Source organism: Lemur catta, chromosome 24, assembly GCF_020740605.2.
Source record: "Lemur catta isolate mLemCat1 chromosome 24, mLemCat1.pri, whole genome shotgun sequence".
Lineage (NCBI taxonomy): Eukaryota > Metazoa > Chordata > Mammalia > Primates > Lemuridae > Lemur > Lemur catta.
This window is the reverse complement of record NC_059151.1, coordinates 14,856,654-14,862,810: the sequence shown is the minus strand read 5'-3', so window position 1 is coordinate 14,862,810 and position 6,157 is coordinate 14,856,654. Positions and strand designations below refer to the sequence as shown.

The 6,157-nt window shown below is 35.5% G+C and overlaps 1 pseudogene; it reads left to right on the top strand.

Moving 5' to 3' along the window:
* The first annotated feature begins 5,651 nt into the window (after positions 1–5,651).
* LOC123627394 lies at positions 5,652–5,735 on the top strand (annotated as a pseudogene).
* Positions 5,736–6,157: the final 422 nt, after the last annotated feature.

Here is a 6,157-nt window from a genome sequence, read left to right as displayed (position 1 = left end):
GCATGAAGAAAGTGAAAATAATCAGCCACAGGTATGTAAAGATTGAAATCTAAGTTTCTGACTTAACATCATTTTTAAAATTTCAGCTTATTATGGGGGTACAAAAGTTTAGGTTATGTATATTGCCCATGCTCCAACATCATTTTTTTAATAATGCAACTGGACTAAGCTTTTAGAATAAATAGTTCATGATTTACTATTTTATAATTTTAAAGCATTTAAAATAGTTATAAAACTTAAAATATTCTTAGAATATCTAGTAACTTATAGCTAATATTTACCTTGGAATTGAGGCAAATGTATTTGAGAATTTTGTTTGCTCTTCCATTTTTATAACCTCCTTACATGATAAAGAGGGTGACATCAAATATTGAATTATAAGCAATAGAAATTATGAGCAATTTAACAGTGATGGCCAATGAGTTGGATTCATGTCAAAGGAGTAACCATTGCTAGTGGCTCAAAATTTTCAGTTTTATATTGTCAATCATTAATGCCATGGTTAAAGATTTATTCTGTCTTATGGTCTCTGATTGACTTCATAGTCTATGTCCAGGGGGAGAATGGGGTCATAAAGTCATCTCTACTGTCTGTTAAGAGAATCATACCTCTAAGAAGGGGACCTCTGGTGTTAGGGCACAAAGAACTTTCTAATTTGTTTTAATGTGGGAAATCATGAAATATTATTACATTTTAAAAGTCACTGTCATTAGCGGATGTTAGACTGTTAGTGGCCTCAGGAAAAGAATTTCCGGATGGATCACATAATACAAGCAAGAAGCTTTTTGTTGAATGAAGCAATGGTGCACTCTCTCAAGAGTAAGAGTGGGGAGGCTTGAAAAGAGCATCCGCTTCAGGAGGAAGTGAATTTTGGTGTTTTCAAGTCTTACTAATTGAGGGGAGGAATATTCGTAACTAACAGACTGACTTGTACTAAGAATTTTGGTAGTAATTCCTAAAATTGGGTTCACTCACATTTTAATACTTTATATGGTTGTCTTTAAGCTGTCCTGGTGATTTTAGGGGTGGAGCAATTTTAAAACCACAATGTAAATAACATTACATTGGCCAAAGTTCATGTAAAATGACAGAGAAAATAATGACAAGCTAGCTGAAGCTGGTTCTTGCCTGTGGTGAACAGCCCCTCTAGTTAGCTCCTGCCTAAGGGTTATTTACTTTAACACCTGCACCCACTCTGCAAGCCCCCCCCATCTGATCTCAGCCCCATCTCTGAAACTTCTCCTCTAAGGAAGACTATATTAGAACTAGTCTTAAACAGATCGTCCATCTGGATTCATGACATTGTCATATTATGGCATACGATTTGAATTAAAATGTAAGAAATTGCTTTTCTTTCTAATGGGTGTGTTGATTTTGGCTCCTAGTAATTTAGTGTCACACTCCCCAGTTAGCAATCTTTAGAAAAAGCACTGAAGTGCTACTCTTTCTATTTTCTCTTCATCAATTACCTGATCCATTCTAATTTTCTAATTATAAAAAGCTCATATGTAAAATGGAGTTATCTAAAGATACAATTGTATGTAGAAATAGATTATGTCTGTTATCTAAATGATAGGAGTTCAGAGTAATGTTCTCATAATCACTATTCCTTAATCAACCTAGGTTTCTGTATCATCCCTCTTCCAAGTGGCATATGGACCGGGAAGCTCATTTATCCATATACCACATAATCTTCTGAACAAGAATAAATGTAAAATAAGTTAATAAAAGTATGTAATAAAGTCTAGGGTTTTTTCACCCTTTGGTATCTTAAAGAGGAGTTGCATTTATTTGAACAATAAAATGAAAATGGAATGGGAAGGAAGCAGTGACTGAAAAGACATTAATATGTGTCTAACCTTGAGAATTGCAACGAATACGCCCAGCCAAACGCATCTGTTTAAAGTGCTTTTATGTATGCAAGGTTTATCTGTTTGACTCAAACTGTTGGAACTTATAATTCCACCGTGACCACTTTAAATATTGTTGACCAGAAATACACATACTTCCACATAGTTTTTAAAATCAGCAGTCTCAAATGTTTGTTGAATCAAACCTTTACATTATATTGCTAATAAGGTATAAGATTTAACATGTATGAATTCTATCATAGAAGTAGAAAAATCCTCAGCCAAAAATTTAGTATTTCACCCCAAAGTGGAAAGTGTGAGTTCTGTACATTGAGTTACTTATACTGTACATCCTCCAGCTATAAAATTTTATGGTTACTGAATGTGAAATTTGGGAAGCATCTCATTTTTCAGAACTCCACGCTAGCAACTCAGCAGTTGCACTCTGCTACTTGTGTTGTGGCAAACTTGGTTCATATATATTAGTGAGTACCTTCATTTTTTGATATCTCTGTATCCAAATGAAAAAAGAATGATAAAAGGCAGTGAGCAAAAGATTAACTTGCTACAGAAAAGGGAAAGCTTCCTTTCTGTTCCTGAAGCCTTACAATGTTGCATCCTCTAAATCTGGCTATTGAATGTAAAATGCAGGCGGTAGGACAGAAGAAGACATGTTTTATGTCTTTGTCGTTTTCTTTCTGTTTCTGGGGGTGGAAATTCCTATTAGCCAGAGAAGAGTGGAGGTGAATAACAGAAAAATTTAAAAAAAGGGCCCTTGTAGAAATTTTAGAAAATTCTGTTTTTTTCAGTCAAACACAAATGAACTAGACTTTATAAAAATTTCAATAATACTATAATTATAACTATGTGTAATAATACAATTAAAGTAACCACAGAATATTTAATGATTAAAAATATGACAGTTAAGGTGAGTCAAGGGATAAAATCAATGAAAAGAGAAAAAATTATTTTTATTGATAAAGTAATAATTATTCTTACTATCAAACTTTCATTAAAGGTCAATGAAAGAGAGAAGCACAAAAGCGATAAAATGGCAGTATCAGAAAACCTATATGATGGTGCTGCTGATGACGGTGACGATGATGCATTACTTCCAGAAAGAAAGAGTAGGAAAACTGAAAGTGGGCAGTTTCCTAGGATGGAGAAAGAAGTGCGTGATAGGTAAGCCTGTAGCAATATTTAACAGTAGATAATTTTATTGTACAATACAGTTAATTCTAATTAGACCAATATTCATCATTAACAAATTTTATGCATTTCTTGGGTATATTCAGCCTTACTTGGTGATCAGAGAAATGCACATTAACAATGAGATAACATATTTTTCAATCATACTGGCATTTTGTTAGAAAAAGTTAAGCAGTGTTGGCAAATATGAGGAGAATGCATTCTCATACACTGTTGGTAAATGACATTGGTAACTTCTTTCTGAAGTGCAATTTGGTAGCAAGTATCAACATTTCAGATATGTCACTCCTTTAACCTAACAGAAGCTTCAGATCTGGGACTAGATCCTACAGGAAAACATGACTTGTGTAAACACACATAAACACAAGTTAAGTATGTTTATTCTATGTTATACATAACATACACGAAACCAATATATACATAGATAGCATTTTCTTTTTTTTTTTTTTTTTTGAGACAGAGTGTCGGTGTGTTGCCTGGGCTAGAGTGCTGTGGTGTTAGCCTAGCTCACAGCAACCTCAAACTCCTGGGCTTAAGCAATCCTCCTGCCTCAGCCTCCCGAGTAGCTGGGACTACAGGCATGCGCCACCATGCCTGGCTAACTTTTATATATATATTTTTAGCTGTCCATATAATTTTCTTTCTATTTTTAGTAGAGAGGGAGTCTCGCTCTTGCTCAGGCTGGTATCGATCTCCTGAGCTCAAACAATCCTCCTGCCTTGGCCTCCCAGAGTGCTAGGATTACAGGCATGAGCCACCATGCCTGGCAGATAGCATATGTTAAGGATACATAATATGTGTGTGTTAAGAATATTTATACAAGTGCGTTAAGTATATATATGTATATGTATGTTAAAGATAGTTACTGTAACATCATCATATCAAAAACTTAGAGAAAGTCTAAATACCATTCAATAAGGAAATAGTTACATTGTCATATCCATATCATAATGTCATATGCAACCATTGAAACAATGAGGTTGGATCTATAGTGTACTGATTATTTCACAGTTGACAGATATTTAAAACGTTTAGTTTCATGACATATCTTAAGCAAATTGTGTTAGAATTCTTGTAATATCTGCTGAGGTTCAAAAGGAAGCCACGTGCTACACTGCAGCTCTACCTTGTTCCCAAGAAAACTGCTAGTTATTCAGTTGTTGGCTTTTTGTTCTCAATGTGTGAATGCTGACCTATTGGACCGTCACATTAATCCAGATATTGCCAAAGGATTGCATATCTATATTCCGTATAAACATTTCCATATTTTGGGTAAAACTTACTAAAATACATCAAAGGATCTTTAATCTACTAACCAGGTATTGGCCAACTCTTTCTGTAGAAAGCCAGATAGTAAATGATTTAGGCTTTGTGAACCACAGGGTCTCTGTTGTTGTAGTCCACAAACTGTCATAGACAGTAAGTGAATTGACATTGTAGTGTCCCAGTTAAACTTTACTTACAGACAGTAGGCTTGACTTGGCCCCAAGGCCCCTAATTTGCTGACCCTTGTGCCAAAACCAAGGTGCTCCTAAAGCAGTGAATTTTGTTTTTAAAGATACCCTAACTGCATGCCATTAACCTTTTTTTTTAAAAAGATAACATGTGTCAGTATGCATCCCACCATATTTTCAACAGTGACTTCACATTACGTAACTTACAAAAATTCAATTTAAAAATGAGATTATTTTCTGCATTTTCTCCTTTTATTCCTGTCGATGAATCAATATTTTAGTATGGATGATTGCTTTGTATATTTGATGAGTGTAAAATATCTTGTAGTTGGATCATTTTTCTAAAGGCAAAAATACTGCTCTTGAACATTTTGGTCTTTCTGTGGTCTTTTTTTATAAGTATGAGCAAAATGATAATCAGCTTATATAATTGAGTAATGTTCAAGGTGTCTTGTATTTCTATAATTATTGCGAATCCATTACTTAATACCTTGGTCTGGCATTTTTAAAATGCCATATGTATATAATTTTGAAACCTATAAAGTGTGAAAATATACTATATAATTATTGTATAGTGATTGAAATATATAGCTAAAAAAGAAGAACATTAGAGCATCCATGATCAGGCCACTTAGGTATGATGGCCTTGAAAAAACTGTCTCTGCTCATGGACTTGAATTTCTTTTCCATTCATTCTTGAACTCATTCCAGCAATTTTCACCCACACCACTACTGCAAAGTTGGTTTTCTCAAAGTTCCCACTGATTTTCACTTTAATAAATCTCGATATAATTTCTTAGACCTCATTTTACAGAACCTATCAGCAATCTTTTCCCCAGTGAAAAGCTCTCTCCTCCGTAATCATTTTTTCCCTTGACTTTCAGGATATCACTCCTGGTTTTTCCTCCTTCCTCTCTAGTTCATCCGTCTTAGTCTGTTTTGTGTGCTTGCCCTCACACCCCACCTTCTGCACATTGAAGTGTCACAGGGCTCAGTCCTCAATCTTCTTTCTCATGACTTTTATTACCTTGTGTGTGCTAATGGTTTCCTTAATTCCAGACCTATATCCCAAACTGCCTACTTGACCCCTCTCTTTGGGTAGCTGTTAGGTATCACAAAATTACCAGGTTGAAAATTGAGCTTTGTGCAGTGGCAGTATCATAGCCAAGGAGGTTTATCTGAGGCGCGATTATTGCTAGTTGAAAACTTTTCCCAAATTTGAGCTACTGATGTTCTTCCTCATACCTCCCCCTCGTGGAGTCTTTCCTACTTGAGTTAATGGCAACGCTTCCAGTTACTCTGACAAAGACCTTGGGGTAATCCTTGACACCCCCCCCCTCTCTCTCTCTCGTCTTTGACATCTAATATCTAATCTCTCAGCACACCTTGTCAGGTCTTCCTTCAAAATATGTGCAGAAGCCATTCACCACTTGCCTGTCTAAGCCACCACCATCTGCTGTCTAGATGAGTGTAACACACTGCTAAATGGTCTTTTTTTCCTAATCCTCTTTCCATCAATGCTTAACCCATTGCTCCTATTAAAACAAGTCAGATGATGTCATTCCTCTGCTCAGAATGTCCCCATTGCCTCCCTTTTCAGCCAGAGTATATGTCACCATTCCTCCTAATACCTAAAATGCTGTG